The following is a 27,341-nucleotide window of genomic DNA, read 5'->3' as shown; positions in this document are numbered from 1 at the left end:
CTGAGCTAAGGAATTGCTGATGAGCCCTTGAATTCAGTAACTTGTTATTTGAAATGTAGAACATGTTTTCCTCCACTTAAGTCCTGTGGCAGAGTTTCTGTTCCCTGACTGTATAATCAGATGATTAGTTGTGGAGAAGTCCTGACTGAAGCATTCAGTGAACATTCAGCTGTGCTAAAAGCCAGAAAATGTTTGCATTTCACCACAAACCCAAGGTCCTCAGTCACCCCGTGGTAACAGAAATCAGTGTATGGATGCAGTGAATGACTTGGCTTTGAGATCTGCTAGGGAGAGAAGGGAAGCGACCTCTGCCCAACATTTTTTTTTTTCAATCCACTTTAGAAATGCAACAGAAGCTGCCTTTTACTTATTGATGCTGGGGGAGAAGAACAGAACTGCCAAATGGCAGACTGAAAATACACACTTCTGGAGATCATTTACCCCTTTTGAAAGTGTGTTTCCAAGAAAAATCCAAATCCTCACCTACAACTGCAGCAATCATTTTATGAACTCCAGTAGGCAGATGAAGATGAACTTTTACAAGTCAGGAGCCTGGGAGCTTCCTCAGACACTCTCATGTATTAACACAAACGCATCACACTTTACAAGTGTGAATTTATTATTAACTTCTGTGGTAAAATGTTTAGCGATGCTTGCAAGAAAGACAGCGTGTCTTGCAAAGTTGTATTACTGTTGAGTTCAAAAGCCATTGAAAGCACTTTCTTTCTGTTCAGACAGTGTAAAAAAGTCATAGTGTTCAATAACCATCTAATCTCTCACTCCTGGTGGCATGACTTACTGCTGTGCTTTTCAAACTGTGAGTTTTCCTGGTAAGGTCTGACTCTTCCACAGGGGACACAAAATCCAGGTGAATAATTTGCTGTTTGAGTGAATCGGTTTTACTAAGCACAATAGGATCTGAGACATCTGAGCCCTAATCTGAAAACCACTGGGGTCAGTGGGAATTGTTCCTGCGACTGTAGCAGGCTTTGTGTCAGCTGCTTGATGAAATCTTGATTTAAAATATATCCATCTGCATTGCTGATTTTTAAATTAGTGGTTTTGAGGGAAGGGGAAATATTGATAGCTTGCTTTGCTAAAAGTGTCTTCTCACACAACCATTTTATAAAAATTCCATAAAGAGAAGACCTACAATTATTTTTGGTGAAGTATTATGTGGCTGACCAGTTTTATAGACTAGCTAGACTAAAGCAAACTAAAAGACCCAGAAAAGCTAGCTGCTTCTCTACACATATTTTAAGCATAAAGTAGTTCATGACATTTGGGATTTTCCTGAAAGTATCTCAGACCCTTTTAATAATTGCAAAAAGAAACATCCTAGCTGTCTGCAGGCTTCACACATTAAAGGAAAAAAAAAATAAAAAATGCAACTGTTGTCTTCACGAAAGTTACCCAGGAACATTATGACAAATTAGAAACACGTTAAGGGGATTATTTACCAAATGATTTATTGGATAAAATATGAGCAAACAGGAGAACGTAAAAAAAAGCAAGAGCATATATATTTTTAAAACTGTGTGTTCCTGAAATGATTACAGCTTTTGCATATAGGTGATTAGATTCAGCTACCTTTCACTTGTATTGGAAAACATCCTATTCTATAAGCTGTCTCGATGATTTTGATACATTGTCAGAAAGCCTAAGCACACAGGAATGCCATCTTAACTGCTATGTGAGTGGATAATGTCAACATCGATAAATACATCATCTTCACATTGCCATATTTAGAGATGGGAGCTTTAAAAGAGAAGGGGAAGAGGAAAATATTCCTAACAGTTAATATCTTGGAGTATGTAAAGTAGTGCATAAAGCAAAACACAGACATAGTTTCCCCACAGAGACTGTTGAAAACACAGGGAGAAAATTAGCAGTTACAAATATGTGATCAGTTTAAAGACATGTTTGTGGCAATAAAGTGTACGACAACACAGGAAGAAGATGTGTAATTCTAGGTCAAATTTAGTGGATATAGTTGATGGTTCTACATGCTCTTCATGCCTAGAAGTGCCAGTCTCAGGAACAAATTCATAACATATTATGTCTTCCCTCTTTCACCTTCCAAACACTTCACTGCCAATTAATTAGCTCCAGTAGTGTACTATCACAGGTCATTCAGTTGCTTCTGTCTCCAAATAAGGTAGATGGCATGAAGATTCCTTTCTTTTCATATCTGTCTTTATCATACACTGGTATTAGGCAATTTATGCACCTTTTTGAGGAAGGAATGCCTTCACTATCTGCGCTGATTTTCATGGATATGTCAATAGGAATCAAAGGTAATAGCCATGTTAGGAAATGGGTATCTTTCATTAGAAGATATTCCTCAACTACAGCCAGGAGAACAAGCTGTTTTATTCTTGTGTCAGATTTGTACCTGTAGAAGGGTTTCTGTATAAGGGTTCACAATAAACCAGTGGAGTTCTTGGTTGAGTAAGGGGAATGTAAGGGCTTGGGTCAACACTTTCACCAAGGAAAGGAACGAATATGACATGAGACCTAGCTTGACAATGTGTAAGCAAAACTGTTAATGACTTCTATAGGCAAATATTTCATTCATCTAAGGAAGCACTGTACATGTAGGTATTTTAAAAATATTTTTTTCACTCTGAAGAATTGGAATGTAGTCCTATACAGAAGACAGATACAAAACCTACAAAGCCATCATGCCATTTTCAGCTCCCTGCAGAGAGGTCAGTATGTCTTTCAACTCCACTGAAATGAATTTCATCCATTATGATTATTTCTTCACACAAATGAAGATTCTTTATACGGAATGAACAAAATAGATCTAGTTTATAAAAACCATCTAATTGTTGTGTCCCATAGATTTGATCTCATAGACTCTGTTAATATGAGTGAAGTTTTAAACTGACACATGCAAGCTTTGATTTAAACTATAAAATATTTACTATGTGGTAAAGTATGTGCATGTATTTTGTTACAGTGTCTATTAGTTCTGTCGCAGGAGTAAGGGAAAGGGTGCCCCATAGATGACAGAACATTTACTAATTCCCCAGTAGTTTCTGGGTTTTTATTTTGCATACATTTATACAAATGGAATATCTTTGTGATGATGGTAAACACTACTGCATGGCATACAAAGGAGGAAACAGGTAAGTAAAACACATTGGAGGAGAGGGTGTGGGGTGACAGCAGTGTTTTCTAAAGGAACTTACATAAAACAAGGTGACTATGTAAAGGATAGCTTTCAAAGAACAGTTCTCAGATGCCCCAGTCTTGATCATATTTATTTATTTAATCAGAGTTAATCCTGAGTGAGCATGTCATGAAATGGTAGCTATTGTCATCTGAAAAAAAGTCTAGAGAAGGAAAACATGCCAAACATTAATGTGTCTCTACCCACTCAATTAAAATACGATCCAAAAGGAAAATGGATTTTGAAGCATCAGCAAATGTCTGCCAAGAACTTGTGCCAAACTACATCAGCTTTGTCTCTGTAATATTTACTACAGAGAGAGAAAACACATTTGACCATGAATGCTGTCTTGTGGGACTCCATTCCACAGCTGTTCTTTAAGGATTTAGATAAAATATGTCCTCCAGCTACTACTAGATTTCAAGAATGTCTTGAAATTTCAAGAACGTGGTTTAGAAGATCATAATACATCATTACTATCTTTGATTGAACATTAGCATTCCACAAAACACAGAAAGTAAAAAAATGGGCATCATAAGAACAAACTTTTCAAAGAACCAATGTTTCTAATCCCTGTAACTCCATAATTAAACTCGTTTGTGTTGTTCTCATTTGAGATGTGTGTATAATTATTGTTCTTATTTTATAGCCTCATAGTAATTCACTTTGCCTATTTTTTGCTCTTTTTTCAAAAGCTGACAGAAACGTAATTTTAATATATAATATAACGGAATAACCATTTCATGTGACATTTTGTGAATCATAGGGAATAGAAGTACTGTTCAAAAGCCAAATAGTACCTTTCTGAACAACTTTGCTAAAAGGAAAAATAAAGCAGAGATTTCCTAAGACTTATGTAACCTACGTGCTTAATCACGAAAAAACCCAAAGAGACAGAATGAATGTGTTTCCTGTATGCTCACATGGATGGGTGCATGGAAGAGTGTAAAGCAGAGAAGAATGGCAAATGAGGGGGAGGACAGAAGATTGCCCATTCATGCCACAGGACTCAGTCTTCTTCTCTTTCCTTCTTCCCAGAAGAGGTCAAACGTGAGTCATTTTTGTTTACAACAGCTACGAAACATTATAACCCAAAATATAATTGCTCAAAAAAATGAAAACAAAATAAAAGTAATATAAATAAATAAAACCCACAACCAAACAAATAAATATTTGTTTATTTATATAAATAAATATTTTTCTAGATATTACAAATAATTAAGTATATATTAAAAAATTGCTTAAAAATAAAAACATTATTGCAACTGGGTGTGATGAAGCAGAAATGCCCTAATGAAAATGTCCTGACCTGAAGTGTCAGATTTGTGTGCTATGGACCTTGTTATCAGCTTCCTAGCTTGGACTTTACATATGGATGGAATTCACGTATGCCATCTCGGCAATAAATACCAAGAGCATGGGGGTTAGGACACTCAGAATTTCAAGCTGCAACAGAAAGAAAAATTAACAATTTCCTTGCTATTTCAGAAGTTTCTCTAAACACTAGGATATCATGTAAGGAGAATCCTGATGCTGTCTTTTAAAAGTACATAACTGATGCTACATTTTTGGTACTAACCACTGTAGTTGGGACTCAAAGTCTATTAGGCATCTTAAGATCTTCAGTCCAGAAGTAATTTTGCATACTTATGCCTCTCAAAATTCAGGAGTTTCTGCATAATACAACCCCCAAATAACTGACAAAATATTTAGCATATGATGTTTCTAAGCATCATCCTTTTTAAGCACATATAATGAATAAGCATTTAGTCACGGACCTTAAACAAGCACAAGCCCAAGTCTTACTTAGGTGTTTCAGTTCATAATTGGTGGTTGCTTTTACTGACTATTAAAATATTAAATATTTTATTTATTATTAAAATATGTTATTACATATATTATTAATATTAAAATATTTTTAAATTAAATAATATATCTTGTTCTTCCTGAGTATCAATTACCTTTGAACTTCAGTGAATCTCCCAGGTATAGCTATTTCTCCCAGACTAAATATTTCTCAAAAGGTTTTGTTTCATTTCTAGGAAGAGAAGGTGGGGTCTGGCTTCATACACGAGAGGTACCTCTTTCTTTCTTGATGAAGATGGCATACTGGTAATTTTCAGAATGACCAAAATTAGAAAGGAATTAAAATTATTACCTCAAGGAAAATAGTGTTTGAGAGAGGGATGAAACAAGCTTCTAACTGTGAAAGCAGAAATAGACCCAGTGTTTTCAGCCTTTCTTTCAAAAATAATATTTATTCTTAGAAAAGCAGTCTTTCCATATTTACAGTCATGAAAAGAAAACACAACCAGTGTTTTCTACCACTTACGGGTGCAATTATGGGACTGCTGCGGGACTGCTGTAGTTTAAGCTACTGAGCCTGGTGGTAGAACTAATTCTGAAAAATGAAGGTAGATCTTGCTAGGCAGTGTAAATACCTGAAGTGCTTTCTTTAATAAATAAATAAATATATAAATTCTATTTGTAACAGCATGCACACAGCTTCTGAAGCCACTCAATCAACTAGAAGAAATGTAATAAAACTATCCTCACAATTCCAAATGCTCTGAGTTGCCACTGAGAAGGAAAGGGAATAATATCAGCCTTTTATGAACAGAAAAGAATGGGGTCTTCAAATGGAAATCAGTGCTTAGGTTATTTTCTCTGCAATAACAGCTACATTTCTTCTGTGTTTGCTTGGAAGTAACTTACTATCACTTGAAAAATCAATGGTGTGCATGTTGTTACAACAGAAATTGAAGGTATTTTTAACATGTTATTGGGGAGTTTAGTGGTATGCAGTTTACAAAAAAACACTGCATAGCTAGTCAAACATCAAACACCTTTGATGTACAGAAGGTATAAATCTTTTGGGTTTAATGAAACTGAAACTTGCTGTGTAACAGTAGGATTATATATTTCTAGTCTTAATGAAGACCATGGTGATATAATCCGACATGAAAAGATTTCAAAATATTTTTAAAGAGAAAATGAGTTTGTTGCCTTCTATATAAATGTTTCTACTACCATGGGGATATTAGGAAAAAAGTATTAATTATTCTTTCATATTTGTGTGGATGCTTTTTTCAGGAAAACAGTAATCCTGAACTTTTTCAATGTGTCTGTGTACACTGAAGATTAAACAAACAAACTAAAAATACATTTTATTTTCCCTAAGATGAGTGAGATACTGTGATGATAAACTAGAGCACATGTATAGATTTGAGGAGAAATCATCAGAGAAACATCTTTTAACACCTGGGCTAGAGAAATAATGAAGAAGAACTAATATGAGTTGATGTAGGTTGTTCTCATCTGCTTGAAAGGTGTTCAACTTCCAAGAAAATAATTTTTAGATCAACCAAAATATTTTACCTAGTCAGTTAAAAATTTGCTTTTAAGTTTGTTATACACAGCCTGAAGAGTCACTGTAGTGGCTGACATTGCAACTGGTTTTTTTTTTTCAATCTATCTGTTATTCTTACTGGCTTCATTTTTGGCTATTTCCAATATTGAATAACTTATGAAACTTGAGCTAATAAATATTTATATGTGAAACATTAAACTCTTTTTTTTTCCCTTCTGACCTTTTTTTCTTATCCCTTGGAACTATATATTGATTTCATTTTAATCTCATCTTTTAGAAATTTCTATCCAACAAAATTAATTCAGGGTGAAGATTCTGCTTAGAAACTTGTGAGTTCAAAGAGTGTTTGTATGTACTTTTGAAAATAAATTTTCACCAATAAATTTAATTGGAGAAATAAAAAAATACCTTTGAATTTTACCTACTGATTTGGAAAAAAATATTAATCCCTATTCAGAAATTTTAAAGTACTGAAGATGTTATGACCTAAAAGGTTACCAAAACTGTGGGTATGTAAAGATCACAACAGTGCATTTGTATGATTTCAAGGACACAGTGATTTTATTTCCTAAATTTATTACATATTACTACAAATTACCATTAAAAAATGAGTTGACTTATGATCAATAAAGTGAATATATATCAAGTTACTACAAAATTACTACCAAAAAGCAAGTATACATATTTCAATAGTCACAGCAAGCATTTATTTCAATATTAAAGGTTACTATGAAATAGGCACTAGTAAAGCAGCATACATACCTAATTATTTATATGTGTGCCTATATATTTATTATTTAAAGTAGAACCTGTATAATGTTCCTCAAACTGCTCCCAGAGGTGGGGCCAGCCAATAATGGACAAAGTTTCACTTTGAAGATGATCATGACATAGAGTCTTGTGCCAGCCAGGCACCCCTAGAGGTGTCCAATCTGTCTAGGAGATTTCTCAAAAGGTGAGGTTCCATTTTGTGAAGAAAGCAAATATTTTTTATGTGGCAGGGATATAAGCGTAGAACACCACCACCTTGAGCTGCCAACAGATGTTGCTAATCCTAGATCCTTTTATGACAAGGTTACCTGATTAGTGGTTGAAGGGAAGACAGTGCATGTGTTGTTTGGGTTTTTTTTTTTTTATATAAGCAAAGTTTTTTATACTGTCTCTCTCAGAGTGTCCTTCTGGATAAAATGTCCAGCATAAAACTGGACATGTCCATAATAAAATGGGTGAACATCTGGCTGAAGAGTCAAGCTCAAAGTGTCATAGTAAATGGGGTAACATCTGGTCACCAGTGGTGTTCCCCAGGGTTCAATTTTAGGCCCAGGCTCTTCAGTAATTTTGTCAATGACCTGGGCACCAGAGCTGACTGCACACAAAGTTTGCCAATGATACTAAATTAGGAGAATCTGTTGACTGCCTTGAGGGTAGAGGCCTTACAGAGAGACCTTGATAGATGCCACTTGGCTGTCAAGGACAAATGTTAGATTCTGTATCTGGGATAGTGTATTCCTGGATATACATATTCACGGTTGATGGTAAGCTCCATATGCGTAAACAATGTACCCTGGCAGCCAAAAGGGCCAAATGTACCCTGGATGCATTAAGCATACTTTAGCTAACTGGTGGAATGAACTGACTATCCCTCTATACTCAGCATTGGCGTGCCCTCACCCTGAATGCTGTGTGCGGTTTTGTGCTCCATGCTGTCAGAAGGGCAAAAAACATTAGAATGTGTTCAAAGGAGGGCAACAAAGATGGGGAAAAGACTAGAGTGCTTGACTTTTGAGGTAAAAGATAATAGGCTTGCTCAGCTTAAAGAAAAGGAGACTAACATATATTAAAATAATATATATTGTTAAGCAGACAGAGAAGAAAAACTTCTGCAAAATTTTCAGCAGGACTTACCCAGACTTTTATTAAATAGATTTCCAATAAGAAAATGTCTTTAGTAAAACATTACATTTCAAATTAAATTCAGAAAATTTCTTTAACTTATATTTGGTACTGTTCCTCCGTTTTCAAAAACTTTTTAAATGTGGGGTTTTTCCCCACCTTTCATTTTTAAGTATTTTACTTTTCCCCTTACTTTCTCTAATAATTACAGCAGTTTTCTCTGTTTTGTTTTCCCATTTGAAACTTTTCAAGGGTCCTTCATATTCAGAAATTTTACAAAATAGCATGAAGAAGTAACTACCTTGTAACTTTTTCACAGATGAAGATATAAATTGTTGCATTTTAAGAAATAAAAGACTAGAAAGATGATTAATAGAACAATTATATCTAAATGTATGAACAAATAAACAGGAAAAAAGTAATTAGATTTTTTTTCCTTTTCTTCAAGAATCATATTGAATCTTAGAGTCAAGATGTTTGAAATTTTCCCCTGGCTTTTTTTCTAAATAATCAGTAACATTGACAAAATCATGAAAACAATACTTAAAGGTGTGTACAAGAATTTGCAGGAAGCATGCAAATTATTTTGCACTTACAATCAGTACTAGGTATTTACTATTCATTGACAGGACACATTTATTGTCCAGCTGAGCATTGCAAGCCCTGTGGAGTAACAAATAACAAGTCTAAGGTGCTCAAACTGTGCCTGCAGTTTTCTCACAGGTATTATTTCAGTTCATTAATTCTTTCAGTGTTTCATGAGTTATTCACAACTCATTAGTGAAAAACTTTGACAATTATTTTAGTATTATTCATATGTTATATTCCTGGTTGGCTTCTGGCCACCTGCTGAAATGATGCTGAATGTAGTGCATCTTTCTCAGAGATTTCTACATGGCTGAATGGACAAGGCCTGAAAGAAACTTATGGAAACATCTTACCTAATTTCTGTTCTAAACTACAACCAGCAGTAGCTGTCATTTGCAGGAAAAGTTTGTTTAACTGAACCTTAAAAATATGGAATCTCCACAATCTCGTTTTCCAATTTATCTCAGTCCTTCAGTACCATTACCATCAAGAAATTTTTCCTGATCTCTAATCTGTATACTTACTTTGATAGTCAGCACAGATCTGGAAAAAGCTGAAAATACTTTTGACTATGGTTCACTTGAAAATCTATTTAAATATATGGCCTCCTCAATCCATAAAAAGGTTAATGAAAATCCTGCATTGCACCATGTGTAAGTCAAATTGCTTTGTAATATTATTAAATCTATTCCTCCAAAAGCATATTGATAAATGCACTGTATGTAGGGTCTTTCCATCAATTTCCATTTACTAACTTTTTGAAACTTACCTCATTACTCTTAGTGTTGCATAAGGTGAGCCACAACATAGCAATTTCACTATGTAGAAATTATCTGCTGGGTGTAGAAGAACTTGTCTCTCTTTTGGGATCAAATTCAATAATTTCAGGAGTGAGCAAATACGAACTATAAGTAAAGATCAAGCAGTTTGACCTTTTGCCATGGAAACAAAAAAGAGTTAAAGAGTTTTCAAGGATATTCAGGGATTCTGTCATGAGGAAGGCACTAATCTATTCTCCTATGGTACTAGGTCTTGAAGGAGAATGTACTAGACTTTTTTATACTTGTTTGCGTCCTGATTTCTTTAATTCTTTTTTTTTTTTTTTTTTTTTTTTTTAGGATTTAGATGCTACGATTTCTATAAAACACATGAAATCTGGGAAGTGATGCTCCGGTATCTCTTACCAAGCCAAAAAAGCAGGAGTTAAACTCCCATAAATTGAATTAAAAAGGGTTGTGAAGGGATGAAAAATAAGAACAGTAATAAAGGCATAATATGAGTCAACCCTGCAATAATTAAAGCCTTTGTTAATGAAAGTCTTTGTTCTGATGCATTTAATTTAATGTAGATGGATATAAACTTAGCCTTTTTGTCACCTATATGTCGAGTTGTTTGTGTTACGGAGCAGTTGAAAGTGCCTCTTCAATGAAAGAATCCACTTCCTTTCTCCTTGAAAAGAGCATATTAAGGTTATAATAACTGTAGGATAGAATATGGTATCTGAGACACAAGAACTGACAAATGACATGTTTTAGTATTTAAAAGAAAGTTTCCAGTGCTTCAAGTAAACTGTAAACTATCAAAATGAACGAGAAGTATGAAATATCAATTTACATAACTAATTATGACACTCAGATGTATCCACCAGTACGCTGACTCTGTACCTCAAGGGTATGAGAGCAAATTGTTTCATGAAGATAATGCTTTCATTTTGTGTTCTTAAGGACCTTCAGGTTGGGACCAGGTTTTGCACACTTGTAAAAGGATTAGAATTGATCAATACAGTAAAAGCATGGGAAAGATTGGTTCAGTGATTAATTTCATGTTAGACACATAGGAACAAAACAGCTGGGTATATTTGTCTCCATAATCCCTTTTCCCAAATATAATTACAAATGGAATTGATCAACTCATGGGCTGCTTCTGAGCCAGTAGTAGACGTATTAGAATTGCTAGGCATATAATACAGACCATCAGTCCTCAGCACTAGAGGGAATTAGCTACTAGAATTGTATTTTAAAAGAAATCTTAAAGGTTAGGAATTTTTCATTGACTTTTTTTCAAAGAGAGAGTCACTTCCATAGGAACAAAAACTTCTATAATTTCTAGCATATTCTATATATGCTGAATATCTCCAGTACCTCTTAGAGGGACCATTTTTGTACTATGTGTTATATACTTACTGAGTCAGAATTTTGTCTTCCGTGACCTCAAGGGAATGACCAGAATAGCTCACAATAATCATTCTCTTTTGTAATTAACTCTTTGTTATAAAATGAGCTTCTACCACTGCCTCTGTTACTGCTGGTTTCTGTGGAAAAGGTATAGAGTAGCTATGGAGGGCCACAGGTATTAATATGATATGAAGGGAAATGTCATTCTGAATCTTATAGCTGGTTGCCTAAGTTTTTGAGATGAATGGAGCTGAACATATTTACATTTTCTTCAGGGCTTCCCATTGGCTATGATCTGATCAGTGTATTTGCTTTCACAAAATTTGTTCTATGTCCCTGGGACCCTTATGACTGTATGGAAGAATCAGTCATGCTTCTTCAAGACTTTTTAATGTAGAAAATGTAATGCCATGGAACATTGCTCCTCAAATGTTGAAGGCTTCTTGTTGACCTAACTCCTACCTATTTCAGATACTTCTTTCCTCTTACAACTCTGCAAACAAGCAATGCTGCACCAGAGCTTTGGAGCTATAAGAACTTGAATGACTTTGCAAAACAGATAAGACTGTATAAATTTTAAATCTAAATCCAGAAGATACTTTTTCAAAATATAATTTCCATGGAAGGAAGGTTGAATAACAATAAAGTGATATATAACTTCAGACTAGAGAGAACTGAAGTCTTCTTCACTGTCTGCTGTATTTTTTTTCCTGTGAGTAGATCATGTGATGGTACGTATCACAGAAGCACTCAGGATAGATAAAGATCAAGAGAAAACAGAAAATCAAAGCCTGTGTTAATCAATTTTCCTAGAAAGGAATCTCATTTTAATGGTTGATTCACAACCATAAGAGAAATACAAAAAGAATGGAAATTTGTTCAAAGCACTAGATAGTTTTTAAAACTGTAGGATACCTGAAATAGGTACTCTCTTAATCCTTCGAAAAATATAAGATAGCAAATAAAACAAGTGTCAGCATAAAAGTGCTGTCTTACAGATGTTCCAGTATATATGGCATTCCATCTACCAACAAACCCAGGAAAAGGAGGATTTCGTCATATAGACTAGTTTCAAGAAAATCAATTCAGAGTCTGTGCTGGTAAGTGTTTATTCTCTGGGCAAACAGACTATTATATTCTATATAAAATTCAATTTCTAAATGAGCTTAACGGTGTGGTCTAACTGCTGAACATTTAGGGTTTAATTTTTAAAGACAACTACAAGCCAAAGTAGAATTTAGAATGTTTATGTATAGGTTATATGTTCATCTGACGCAGCAACAGCTTTAGCAGTTCTCTCTGTCACCACTTACATCTGGTAGACTTCTAAGGTATCTTTCTACAGAAATGTAGCTTTTATAGTTACGATTTCCTGTTGAGTAAATGGATCACAACAAAATCATAATCTTAAGAAAACTTTAACATTAAACCAATTAACAAAGTGTTCCACATTCTAGTAAACATGCCTTTGATTAAGTTAATATTTTTTCTTTTTTAAAAAAAGAGGTGTAAAAATCAAGTAAATGAACTACAGAGTTGAGGTGCATTTGTTCTCTGTACTTCTTTTTTAATTTTTAAAAACCGTGCTATATGTCTTGTGATTATTTTACTACTTAAACTATGAGAAAAGAACAAGAATTTTTTTTCTTACACACATTTGCTACTCTGAAAAATCCAGTTTTTCTGGTAAGATGAATTGCTTACCATATATATATATAAATTACACTATCACTGACACCTGAAGGAGAAAGGAATGTTTCTAGTATCTGTAGAAAACACATTCTTTGACATAATTTGGATGAAAGGCAAATTGTCTGGCTCTGGTTTTCTGTTGCATCAGCATAGCAGGATTATATTAAGAGCAAAGCTGCCTGTGTTATTGTTATTAGTATCAGGAAGAGCTCAGAGGGCATGAAGCCTAGACTGGGTTCAAACAAACTATTCAAGCTTTCCCTAGACATACAAATGATTTGACTCTGAGGTTTCTGCCCCAGAGCGGTTTCATCCCATAGGAAAAATTATGATTAAACCGATATATCTAGACCTACTTAAGGGCCATACAGACTTACCCTTGCTGTGGTTCCTTTGGAGAGAAGAGCAGCATCCTCATTGCTCTTTGCAGACAATACCAGATGATACACATCTTTTGAAATATTAAAAAGATACTTGTCCCTCGGGGGAATAAACCTGTGCCAAAAGAAAGGTGACCTGTACAGAAGTAGCGTGTGATCATAGAATCATAGAATCATAGAGTGGTTAGAGTTGGAAGGTACAGTAAGATCATCTAAGTTTCAACCCCCTGACACAGACAGGGACACCTTCCACCAGAACCAAAACCCCATCCAACCTGGTCTTGAACACTGCCAGGGAGGGGGCAGCCACAACTTCTCTGGGTAACCTGTTCCAGTGTCTCAACTCACTCACAGTGAAGAATTTCTTCATAATACCTAATCTAAATCTACCCTCTTTCGCTATAAAGCCATTCCCCCTTGTCCTGTCACTACATGCCCTTGTAAAAAGTCCCTTTCCAGCTTTCTTGTAGGCCCCCTTTAGGTATTGGAAGACTGTTATAAGGTCTCCCCTGAGTCTTCTCCAGGCTGAATAAGCCCATATGATCATATGATTAAAATTATATTGAACAAATCATACACATCAGAGGCTCCAAATGTTCCGGAAAACATTGATCTAGGAATTTCCAAACTTCCTAATACTTTGCTGCAATGTTGAAATTCCATCAGTATAGTTCTCATGTTGCTATAAACAACAAAGAGGAGAAGGTGGGAAGGGGAAGGGAAGAAATAGTATGCAATGTGCCTTTACTGTAACATCATGATAAAGCTCTTGACAGCTTGGTACAGTATGGTTTGACTTTGATTTTCTTTTCTTTTTTTTTGTTTGTTTGTGTTTTTTGGGTTTGTGGGTTTTTTTTTTTCCTTCCTGTTTTGAAGAATCCTCATTTTGTAAGCAAGCTGAGGTACACCATGTACATATTTTTGCTTTATCTGTGATGGGATAGTGATGACATTTGAAATAACCGCTTTTCTAATTCCCTCTTTCCCTCTTTACGTGTTTTCAATGTGTCCTTTTATGTGGAAAGAGAACTTTAATGTATACTATTTTATTTTTACTCACCCAGCCTTAAAATAAAACAGTTTCAATTGGTGATGTAAAATCAAGAAATAACTAACACTTCAATTCTGAGTCCCTGCTAACTTTACCAACAAGATTTGCAACTCATCAGAGTGAAAATATTTCGGTTTAAACACTTTGCAGCAGATAAAACAAATTGCTGAATGTATTTGTTAAGTTTTTGTCATCTTTAATTCTCACAGTCAGATATTTTTTGCCAGCTCACAGTTCCACTCTGTTTTGACAAGCTACCTAGCAGGTTTTAAGTTTCAGGGACAATTATTCCAGCTAGGTTTTCATTTTAGCTGAAGTAGGGCAAAGTTTTTCCTCCTTGTTCTTTTGTCTGAGTGTGGGTATGCTCTCTTGTACTTGTGTGCATTCCACAGCGCAAAGGTACACTGCTCTGGAGAAGTTTCTTTTCATTATCAAAACGTGACCTTACAGTAGGTGAGCCAAACAGAAAGCAGAGATGAAGAGGGGAGAAAGCTTTGAACATAGTCACACTGGAATGCAGCTACAGCCATCTGATGTCTTTATTAAGCTGTTCTGATTAAGCTGTTACCGTGCAACAGATCTTAAAGTATGCTTTTAAGTTCACTGAATAAAGGATGGAATAAACATTCTTGTTTCATTCCATGCGGAGAAAAAAAAGAAAAACAACCAAAACCAAAATCCCCAAACCCCTAAACCACAAGAATGGAAACCTGACAAAAATGCTTGTCAGAAAGATCAATATAACACTCTGATACCAATATTGATTATTTGACACTGGAGCAACCTTCTATTTGTGTGAGGGCATTGAATTCCCATGAAGTGGGTCAGAAAGTCTGATGTAAGGAATCTGATTTTCTAAACACTTGTTTTTAAACCTAGATTAAGTCTGTTTTGCCATCATGTATCTTTCTGCTTACTTTGAGCTAACATTCTGTAACAAAACTTAGTTCAAATTAATTGCCAAATATTTGCTTCGAAAGCAGGCATGCTTTTTCCACTATAAAAAGGGCAAGGTATTATTGTCACGCTGGAGATCTACAAAGCAGCAGCCATCATAACAGTTTCCTGGAAGCCTTTTTACTCCCATATATATCTCTTACCACTGTGTGGTGTACAATCTGGACTACCTAGACTTAATATTGAACTAATGACCATGTATCCAACATGACAGATCAAATTTTTTCTGTGTAGGACTGGAGAATCGTAGAATCACAGAATAGTTTGGGTTGGAAAGGACCCTAAGATCATCTAGTTCCAACCCCCTTGCCATGGGAGAGATACCACACACTAGACCATGTCACCCAAGACAACATCCAACCTGGCCTTGAACACTGCCAGGGATGGAGCATTCACAACTTCCTTCGTCAACCTGTTCCAGTGCCTCACCACCCTCACAGTAAGGAACTTCTTCCTTATATCTAACCTGAACTTCCCCTGTTTAAGTTTGGACCCATTACCGCTTGTCCTATCACTACAGCCCTTAATGAAGGGTCCCTCTCTGTCATCCTTTTAGGCCCCCTTCAGATACTGGAAGGCTGCTATGAGTCTCCACGCAGCCTGTTCTTCTCCAGGCTGAACAGCCCCAACTTTCTCAGCCTGTCTTCGTACGGGAGGTGGTCCAGCCCCTTATCATCCTCGTGGCCCTCCTCTGGACTTGCTCCAACAGCTCCATGTCCTTTTTATGTTGAGGACACCAGAACTGTACGCAGTACTCCAAATGTGGTCTCACGAGAGCAGAGTAGAGGGGCAGGATCACCTCCTTCGACCTGCTGGTCACGCTCCTTTTGGTGCAGCCAAGCATACGGTTGGCTTTTTGGGCTGTGAGTGCACACTGCCTGCTCATGTTCAGTTTCTCATCAACCAACATCCCCAAGTCCTTCTCTGCAGAGCTGCTCTTAATCACTTCTCCACCCTACCTGTAGCAGTGCCTGGGATTGCCCCGACCCAGGTGTAGGACCTTGCACTTGGCCTTGTTGAACTTCATAAGGTTGGCACTGGCCACCTCTCAAGCATGTCAAGGTCCCTCTGGGTGGTATCCTTCCCTCCAGTGTATCAACCGAACCACACACCTTGGTGTCGTCAGCAAACTTGCTGAGGGCGCACTCAATCCCACTGTCCGTGTCGCCGACAAAGATGTTGAACAGGCCTGGTCCCAACATCGACCCCTGAGGGACACCACTTGTTACTGGTCTCTGAACGTTGAGCCATTGACCACAACTCTTTGCATGTGGCCATCCAGCCAGTTCTTTATCCACTGAGTGGTCCATTCATCTGTCGTGGTTTGAGCCCAGCCGGTAACTTGGAACCACGCAGCTGCTCACTCACTCCCCCCACTTCTTCCTCCCCCCGCTCCCAGAGGGATGGGGAGGAGAATTGGAAGAATGTAACTCCCACAGGTTGAGATAAGAGCAGTCCAGTAACTAAGGTATAATGCAAAACCGTTACTACTACCACTAATAATAATAATGATAAGGGAAACAACAAGGGGAGAGGATACAATTGCTCACCACCCGCCGACCGATACCCAGCCCGACCCAAACAGCGATCTGCCCTTCTGGGTTACTCCCCCTGGTTTATATACTGGGCATGACGTGCCATGGTATGGAATACCCCTTTGGCCAGTTTGGGTCAGGTGTCCTGTCTCTGCTTCCTCTGGCTTCCCTTCATCCCTGGCAGAGCATGAGACAAAGGCCTTGGTTGGAATAAACATTACTTAGCAACAACTAAAAACACTGGTGTTATCAGTGTTGTTCCCAGGCTGAAAGTTAAAAACACAGCACTGCACCAGCTACTATGAAGGAGAAAAATTACTGCTATCGCTGAACCCAAGACACCATCAAATTTATGTCTCTCCGATTTAGAGACAAGGATGTCGTGTAGGACAGTGTTAAACACTTTGCTCAAGTCCAGGTAGATGATGTCAACTGCTTTGCCTGTATCCATCAGTTCTGATGCACTAATCTTTCCAAATACTGCAGTGCAGAAAAACCTCATTTAGGAAAAAGAGTTGACAGTGAAATGGCACATATCAGACATTGGGAAATATTTGGACCTTCAGATCAATTTTAGACATGACCTGTAAAGAGGAGAGCTCTGTAAAGCTGCTGCTGCAATGATATCTAATGACCAGAAGGTCTTCTGCTGTAATGGTATATATGAAATATCATCTCCACATTCTCTAACCTGAACAGAATAATGCAACCCTATGTGGCTGCTGTGTGAAGGTCCCATGGCACTCCTTCTAGGAGTCAGTGATCTAGTTTGTGGTGTAGGTAGAATTTCAAGGCAATTGAAGTTCTGGACAAAACTCCCTTTCTGAGCTGCTGCACTGCCCCGCTTGGGTAGATGGAAGTTTATGTTGCCCTCTTTCACAACCACCAAAATAAGAAGAGCATTTGAGTGAGCAACCCATCCACATGCTAGTGTTTTGCAACTCTGCAAGCAGCTTTTTAGCCATCACAGTGATACAACTTTTGATCTCTACACAGCCAGTGACAAAGCATCACAGGCTCTGTATTCAGGCCTATCATAGCATGTGTCTAAAAGGAACATCTAATGCACAGAATCTATACAAGAGTTTAACTGTCAAGAAATGCATTCAGCATGCTAATTCTTATGAACCAAACCAGAAAAATTTAACCTGTACATATACTGACATGTGAGTCTAACACAAGAGGTTGAGAAAGTTTCAGGTACTCTAGCTGCTGAGTTACTGGTCAGGCTGGACAGGGCTCTGAGCAACCTGATCTAGTTGAAGATATCTCTGCTTATTGCAGGGTTGTTGGACTAGATAACCTTAAAAGGTCCCTTCTAATGCAAACTGTTCTATGATTCTATGATTCTGTCACTAAAGCCTCATTGAGTTATAAAAGGTTCTTGCTGCCATTTCTACACTTAGTTTCAAGTCAGGCAAGGAGTAAGAAAACTTTGAACTAACTGTGCCCTATAAGCTCTGCTTGGGGTATAGATCAGCTACTAAGCCTCTTTGTAAACTATTTTGAATCCATGAATGAAAATTAAAATGTAATAGAGCATATTATCTTTTTGCTTTCTACATTTGGTTATAAACTGTTTAGGAACTATAGTTCTGTAGCTTTAATTCTCCTGCACTTAAGTGAGATAATAAAAATGTTATAAATAAAAAATAAATTAATTTGAGGGTATAGTTCTCTTTTCTCTAGGACTTTGCTAGTAGCAAAATAAGTTGCTACTATTTTTATTTACAGTGCCATGCATGAATCAAGGATACCTAATCCCTTTCAACACACTTACTGATAAAAAGTTAAGATTTTAGACTTCTAGCTACAACAAATCAAACATACTGAACTTTGGTTGCCACCTAAGGAATTTTTTTTTTTTTCCCCACTAAAATAAAGGCAACCTTGACAATAAAAGGCTTATTCTATTCCGCAGAAGAATTTATCATATGCTATTTTTTCTCATGTTGTTAACATAATTCACTGTACAAATAATTTATATTATAAAGGACTGGAGAAAATGCCCTGTGTTCTAGGAAATAGTACACTAATTTAATTAGAGTTGGAGGGTATAAGAAATCCCTTTTTGACATGTTTTTTCAACCTGCACACTGGTATTGGGTTGCAGGTTTTCACACACAGAGTACAGCCATATAAAAAATATGTGCATGTAGTATTATATGCATTGTTCAAAAAAATGTTCAGCAGGTCTAGCTAGTAGCATAATATGCAAGTAATACCTGTATAATCATCATCAATTTCCAATTTAACAGAGCAAACCAGTACACTGAGATACTGATATTACAGTCACAACTGTAGAGTTAATACACATAGTAAATGCATACATAAAAATATATCTATTTCTATGTGTGTGTGTGTCTTTCTCTCCACACACACATATGGATATACACATGTATATATCCACAAAAAATGGATCCCGCCACGATGGATGTCTCACCTAATAGTAATCTAGCCATTCTTTTATAGTCTTGTTTATTTGAGAATTCATGTAATAGTTTCAACCAGAAATGTGTGAGGTCTTCTATTATACAAGAAATCCCAGTGTGTCATGAGCTCCTCCAAAGAAAAGTGAAGTGCAAAGAAATGTATTTCATCAGAACCTGTTGTACTAACACAGTCAGTTTTGCCACTCAACTTGTTTACACACACTTGAACTGATTGTAAATCAAAATCGTAAATCAGGCAGCAATAGTTTGTACACTGAAATTCTTTTCCTCTCTTGCTTTTAAGAAACAAGTATGTCTTACCTTAGGATTCCTTTTCTGCTGCTTATCAGTTTTTCTTTCCAGAACCCACAGTCACTTACTTGCCCAAGACAAACTCTGAGAACAAGAAAAAATGGAAAATTCAGTTGGTGTTCAATGACATTTTGGTCACTGGATGTTATCCTCCACTGGAGGCCAACAGAAGACTGAGCTGTAGCTTACAGACCAAGGAAACTTTTCAGGACCTTCAACTGAAATATAATCCAGAGATTTTTTTTATTAATGTTGTTTGGGGTTTTTTCCTATGTAAGAAAAACATGAGCTCAGAGAGAAAAGCAATTTTAAATGCCTGGCTTCCTTTACTAACTGCAATATAACTTACTTTGACATAAAGTAAAACTATAGTTGACCACAAGCAAACAGGTTTGCAAAAAATAAGTTGTTTTCCATTGGACTAGACACAAAACATTAATTTCTATCTGTAGTTCAGGAGGAGAAAGTTTTAGGGAATTAAATATTGATCAAGAAGAAAAAAACCCATGTGCCCAATAATTTTTTTTGGGAAGATTTAGGCTTATTTTTAATACTTGAGGGGAAAAAGAGGCGGGGGGAGAAATAAAGAATTTTGCAGCACATTTATTTATAGTTCTTTCATCATGAAGGTAATGAAACTCCTAAGAAAATAAACTTTCATCAGGATGTTTTCTGTATGTTAGCTGGAAAAGATTTAAAAAATTAGTTTAACCATTTGTTGAGAGCCTAGTTACAGATGACTATTAGTGAAATACACATTCATTCTTAATTCAAAATAATTTACTCTAGTGATCCACAGGTTATATATGAAGAAGAATTGAATCAAACTTTACATTGTCATTTCGCTTTTCCTGTATATGGTAACTTCAAAAAATGGACGAATTAGAATAAAACTGCTTTTTCCTACATGTTTCTGCATGTTTCCTACATGTTTCTGCATGTTTTCTACATGTTTCCTACATGTTTTTCCTACATGTTTCGGCATGTTTCCTATGTTTCCTACATGATTTCTGCCATGTGCCAAGTTTGATCAAAAAACAGTAAAGCATTCTTATTAACCAGTAACCAATATGTTTCTTAAAAATATACAACAAATGACAGAACTGTGAGAGGACATATTACTTCATGCATCCCTGCTTTGAAAGATATTATTTTTTATAGTTTATAATCTATTTTTTAAATTATTCATCTGAACATCCATTAAGGTTGCATGAAGGATCACCAGAGCCCGACTAGGATGTACCAGTGTTCCCCTGGAAGCCAATGGAAAATATAGATAAATAGGTAGGGAAACGTGGATACATGTGTATGAAATCAGTATTGCATAGTCTTTTTTTTTTTTTTCTTAAGAAAAATATCAAATTAGATGAAATTTAGCTGTAACAATATATTTTCATTCAAAGTCTGCTTTGAAAGAGCTCTGCAAATTTTTTTCCTGGATTTGATTTAAAACAAATGTCAGAACTATTTCATTTTAAAGACAAGAAGCATCCCTGGAGTCCATTGAAGAAAATGTATCCTGACACAATTTTCAGTTTGCAGCCAAATTTCACATTTAAAAAAAGTTGCCATGCTTTTAAGTTCCATCTTAAAACAGCATGTAGCAAAATTAGGTAGAATCCTGAATATTAAGATAAGTGAAGTTTTATTTTGATTAATGAGATTTTAGCTGAATTGTTCTTTTCTTCTTCATTTGTAAGGTTCTGTTCATTCAGTAATAACAATGGCAAGGTTTCATTCCACTGAAAGAATAATTTTTTTTTCTGATATTTGGCTGATGTTATAGTTGATCGCTATATTCATCTTTGACCCCACACTTTTGCTAAGTTGAGCCATTCTCCTTAAATTGAACATGTGTTGCTATTCTGTGGGGAGTATTCTTGAGACACCAAAGAAACCTTCATGATACTCATGCAACTACAGATTTTATCAATTTTTTTTCTAGACCTTTTTCTATCTTTTTTGTTACATTTGTTCACAGTTGACCCAGTATTTGTGATGCTGTACAAGAGTCAGTATCCCAGACATCCCAGGGTTTGAATGACTAGTATAATGCCTGCATGAGAAATGAGAAGCAGAAGGATATGGTTGAACCTTTAAAGAAAGGTTGACATTTTCCTGGCCCTGAACAGCTCTCTTCGAGATTGAAGCTTTTGCAGTTTTCAACCCTTTGATTTATAAGCAAAAGTGTAACACATGTTGACCATTATAGAATCATAAAAGTCCTCGGTAGCTTCCCATTCCATTTTTACATAAGGAAAAAAAAGTTAACTCCTTTCCTTTTCTGCTTTTCTGATATTTTTCTATTTTCTGAATAGAAGATTATTCAGGAAATACTTTATTTTTGTAAAATATTCTGAGTACATTTAGATGTTAATTCTTATTTCAAAAAGTTCTAAAAAGATTTCTGGACAAGATTTCAAATTCTGAAGTCAAAAACTTCAGTGCAAATTTAATTGTCTAAGTGGTTAAACTCATAGCAATTTTCCTGAGAGGCCAATGAAGAACAACTTTGAAAATCACAAAACATTAAACTCAAACAGGAAATAGTTACTCAAATTTAGCTGCCTCACATTTTGGGGTTTTTGTTTGTTTGTGTGTTTGTTTCAAAAAGAAAAATAAACAAACAAAAAGATGCCCCAGCACTTAGAAATTTATTAGAATAGCCTGCAATATAAAATACAAGGCAGTTAACAAGTTTGAGTAATATGGGAGTTAAGCAAAGTTGATGGAAGCCAAAAGAAAGACCTTATTGACACAAATGTATTTGTAGCATATCCTAAAAATAACCCGCTAAAAATTATACTGCTATATTTCTGCCAGTCTACAGAGCCTTTTAATTGAAGAAAAAAGACCCTCTCCAAAAGCAGAAAACTTTATTTGTGAATTTCTCATAGGCAATTGGACAAAATATTTTAATTTGCCCATCTTCCTTTTCTTCCAATGCTCCATTTGATCTCACCTATTTTGTTCTTTTTCAGACAGATTCACTGCCTTGTATTGACAATTTCTCATTCCCAAGTGAGTTAACATGCTCTTTCTCTTTTCCATTTTGCTTCTGACTCCTTTAAGCAAAACCAGTGCCTCCTTATCACACTGGAATGTCAAGGCACTTTATTAATACATTAAATAAATTTGATTGGGATTTCCAGATAAAAAACGCTGTAATGACAGCAGTTTATTTCACACACTTCCATAACAAAATGACACCCAGTTGAAAAAAAAAAAACCAAACCAAACAACAAAAAGCAAAACCATGAAGGATGGTCTTTAGGGGGAAGGGAATGGCAAAAAAGTTTGTTATCCTGAGCTATTGAAATGAGAGAAGGTTTGTTTACAGAACTATATGATATTAAATGAACATCAAGAAAAACACTGTCTTGGAAAGAAAAAAAGAATGAATGATCATTTGGTTACACAGATTACATAATGATTCACATAAATTATGAGACAAATTCCTTTCTGAAACTGTGATTGTCTCAGATACGCAATATGTAAATAAGATTATGGTCAAAAGACTTGATGAGTGAGTAGGACTTGCTTTAAAATGTGAACCATGGTTTTTATGTATTTGCACCTGGTTTGAATTCTATAGCTGGTACTTTAAGTAAGCCACTTATGCTGTGAGAAACCAAATAAAGAAGACAGAGAGAGGGGCCACAGCACCAACCATAATACGTTTCTAGTCCATTATCTTCTTCTAAATATGGCAGCTTGGAAAACCAGAAGAATGGGGCAGAACTATAGACCTATTTCTTCAGAATCTTCCTGTGGGAAACCTCTTTTCAGGTGCTTCCTTATCCAGATACATCCTGTCATTTTATATAACAGCCCTTGAATTTTTTTCAACACAAATTTCCCTCATCACACTTTCTACACCCGTGTTAATTTTTAGCATCTGAAATGTCTGTAGGCAAGGAAATCCACCACTTAAATATAATAATGTACAGAGGCACCTACTTCTGTTTACTCTGAACTTGCTGTTTTCTAGTTATTGCTGATATCCACGCTTCATCATATTTGAAAAGACTATGGACATTCATTTCCTTTGCTATATGCAACTTTGCCATCCCCCTACTTCTCCTTTTTTGTCTTTTCTAGACTAAAATATACCAATCTGTTCACTAGTTTCTTTAATTCTTTTCTATGTGGAAGGCATTTTGTATCTGTGATTTTCTTAACAGCACAGCTGTATACTTTTTCGTGTTCCACCACATGCTTTCTCAGATAGGATGAGAAAAGAATAGGGAAAGAGCTGTGCCTTGCACTGTCCATGACTGCATCATGGACTAAATAATCTGTAAAGAGGCTTTTAATTTTGTTCCACATTCTCTTCTGACAGTTCCTCACATTGGGTTTGTTTTGGGGGACAATGAAATTTGAAAAGCCCCTGAGCATAGGGAGCTGGAAAGTCAAGTCCCCTTGGGAGTTGGCAGTGTATCCCTGCACCAGTACTCAAGCGTTCTCACTGATGCAGTCTCAAAATACAGATCCTGTTCTAACTCATCTCAGCCTGCACTACAGCTACTGTTTTTCTAAGGTCTTTCTCTGTCGAAGAGTGAATTAGAATCTTTGAGGTTTTTCTGCCATTCCTCAGTCTCTCATTTTGATAACTTTAAGCAACTGAACTCTTAAAATATCTATTTTCTGAGTCAGTATTCTCTTACTGAAAAGGTATTTTCCGCTTGATATTTTGGGATATCTTTCCTGAATCCTCTCTAAAATCTTTTTGAAAGGTAAACGTCCATAGTGAGCAAAACTATCACTAATAAAAACCCCTATTCAGTAATGATGGTTAGTAATGACCGGTTTTGGAAGCTTGTCAATTAATTACATGGTTAATCAACTTAGAAAATTTTTCTGTTATTTTTATTCATGTAGTCCAGCATAATTTTTTTACTGGTAGTAAGTCAACAAAGCATACGTTTCCTTCTGCTAATTATCTTTACTCATTAACCCTATCTTCTCAAAAACTATAATGAGATTGTTGAACCAAATCTGTTCTACATGAAGGAGTGTTGACTGGCATTAAGTGTCTCTGTGTAAGAATTCATGCAGAAAAAAAGATGGAGGGACAAAAAGGCACAGCGGATTGAATGGAGGAACAGAGGCACTTGGGATCTTTTATCTCTTCAGGTGAATAAGCAGCTTAGATTTAAACTAGAGAAAACTGAATAATGCATTTGTAGCTTGTATTTAAAAGAGTAACTCCATCCATTTTAGCAGAACTTCACTGCTTTACCTCAATTCTCTAGCTTTAAATATTTATACATTGGTCTTGCTCCTCTGGGATCGTTTCTTGTATTCAGTCACAGGATTTGTAAAAATTTTCTTTGGTTGAAAATGACAACCAGATGATAACAGATGATGGAGTTTATAAACTGCAGATATAGACTGAGAATTTGGGAAAAAAAAAAAACAACCAAAAACTACTGAGGTCTGATTGTAATTTCATGATTGAAATTTTCCTAATTAAAAGCATATTAAGCACGCATATGTATGTCATTTATATATTTTAGTAAAACTTTAGAATTTTCACTTGGTAATTAATGACAAAAAGAAATTAAAACTGAAATCCATTTAGAATTCTTTCATTAGAGTCTTTGACTAGAAAACTATTTCTGAGTGAGATGTTGCGAATTTTTGCAGCAATAGTTTTACACCTAAGGTGTTGTTTTCTTCATGCAGAGGCAGCAAGGAGATGGAAAAAAGAGGCAACAGAAACTTATAAATTTGAAGAAAAATAAGCTTTAAGCTAATTTACCATAAAATTATTAATGTCTTAAAGAGGATTCAGAGGTTTTAGAATTAATCACTTCATCACCAGAGTGTGGAAAACTTAATGGGAGAAGTAATTGTGAAAAATAAAAATGAATAAAAGTGTTTGAGTGAATCTAATCTACATCTGAGATAATAGCTACTCTATAACAGCAAATACTTTCATTTAGGAGATTCGCATATGTAATTCTTTAAACCCTGTACTTGATCAAGATAATACAGTTGTGATTGATTATTTTTTTTTATTATTTTTTTATTAGATACTGCATTCTTGGACTGAAGATTGTGTTTGTACATAGGATTTGTAGACAGATGGAAAAAGAAGTCTTTTGTACCCTAATCATAGACCTGAGGCTAAACTGGAATTTTCTATTCTTTCAGATACTTGAGTTAGTTTGACAATGTTCACTGTCTATTTCTGCATTACCTCTTCTCAAACCACCCCCATTGCTGAATCTACTTGCTTACTCTGCCACATAAAGAAGGTGCACCTCTCCTTCAGCTTTCCTCTCATCCAGTTTGATGCTCTTTTAAAATTTATCTGATACCATTGTTTTCATATATTCTAACTGTCACCTCTTTCCCATAGCTTCTGGCAGCTATATTTGTCTTATTGTCACCAGAAATGATAAAGAATGCCCATTATTCATTTATAATATTAACAGTGTGAGATCATATCTCTCAAGTTTTCTTGGTGATTACATTTAACTCGTTTCATATACATTGATATTTCATATACATTGATATTTCATATACATTGATATTTCATGTTTCCAGCAATTATCTTTTAAATTTGTTTCTTGAACTTTAAAAAAAAGAAAAAAAAATGTTTCCAATCTTTCAGCCCCCTCTCCATTGCATCAATGTATATTAGCATGATGCCTCCCTAGGTAATACTCCTAATTAGACGATTATGAACATTAACTTGTTTAACTAACGTTACTAAAGAGTTTTTGTGTTAAACTACATTTGTCATATATGTGTAAACCTATTCTCCTACTGCAGCAGATATCCCAGGCATCAAATCCTGGAAGATTGTCTTTTTACCCAATCTAAAAAAACTAAATCTAAAAAATGTAGTTTTCATTTTTAAGGAAAACGAATAGCTTCAGATACATCTACAGTTGAACTAGACCAACTTACGATGTCTGAACCTCATAAATTAAAAGTCATTTGATTGGTTTCCTGTTGTTAAGGCTAAGAAATGACAGACTCATGCCATTTTGAGCAGACATATTTTGATTTTTTTGTTCTGCACAGTGAAAACAAACCTTCTCCCCCTCCACCCCCACCAAAAAAAAAAGCTAGTAAGTAACTAAATCCATTAGTTTCACAGTTCTGCATACACAAGTTCTTTAAGTTTCACAAAGGCACACATGTGGAGCTGTATAATCAAGTGTTTTTTCAGCTCAATAACAATACCAGTTTTAAAGTAACAGGAAAAACTTACTACTATAGGGAGTAATATCATCCTCTCCAGTGGGACAAGAAATACCTATGTAGTATGTTACTTCTTTCAATGCCAAGCAGGAAGAATGGGATGATGTGAGAGAAAACCCATGACAGGAGCTTTCTGGGCTGTGTTCTCGCCTGCTGGATCACTGGCGCACCATCTTTGAAAGTTTACAAAAGCTTTCAGTAGGATATCCCCTCTTCACTCCATTGGTCTGTGGCACTGACTATGCATTCCCTGTCTAACCCATGACATTTTTTTGCTCAGTTACCACAGAACACAGAATGAGCTTTTGAGCAAAAAGGAAAAGTGTATTTTAAATTTTGTACAATCTGAATATAGTAAAGTTTGTTTTTTCCAAAGGGAATTTATCAAGTTTACCTCCCTTTTCCCTCTTTAAGATTCCAAATTGTTTCTTGAAGCTTAAAAAGACTTCACAATAAGAATCAGAGCTACAGAAAAGACACCAGAAAGAAAGCAGAAATACTGAGACAGGCTTTATAAAATCTTTATTTGAGATACTGTTGCCAGCCAGTGAGTGGGCAGAA

Source organism: Strigops habroptila, chromosome Z (genome assembly GCF_004027225.2).
Source record: "Strigops habroptila isolate Jane chromosome Z, bStrHab1.2.pri, whole genome shotgun sequence".
In the NCBI taxonomy this organism is placed as follows: Eukaryota; Metazoa; Chordata; class Aves; order Psittaciformes; family Psittacidae; genus Strigops; species Strigops habroptila.
The sequence above is the reverse complement of the archived record's forward strand: the minus strand, read 5'-3'. Positions refer to the sequence as shown.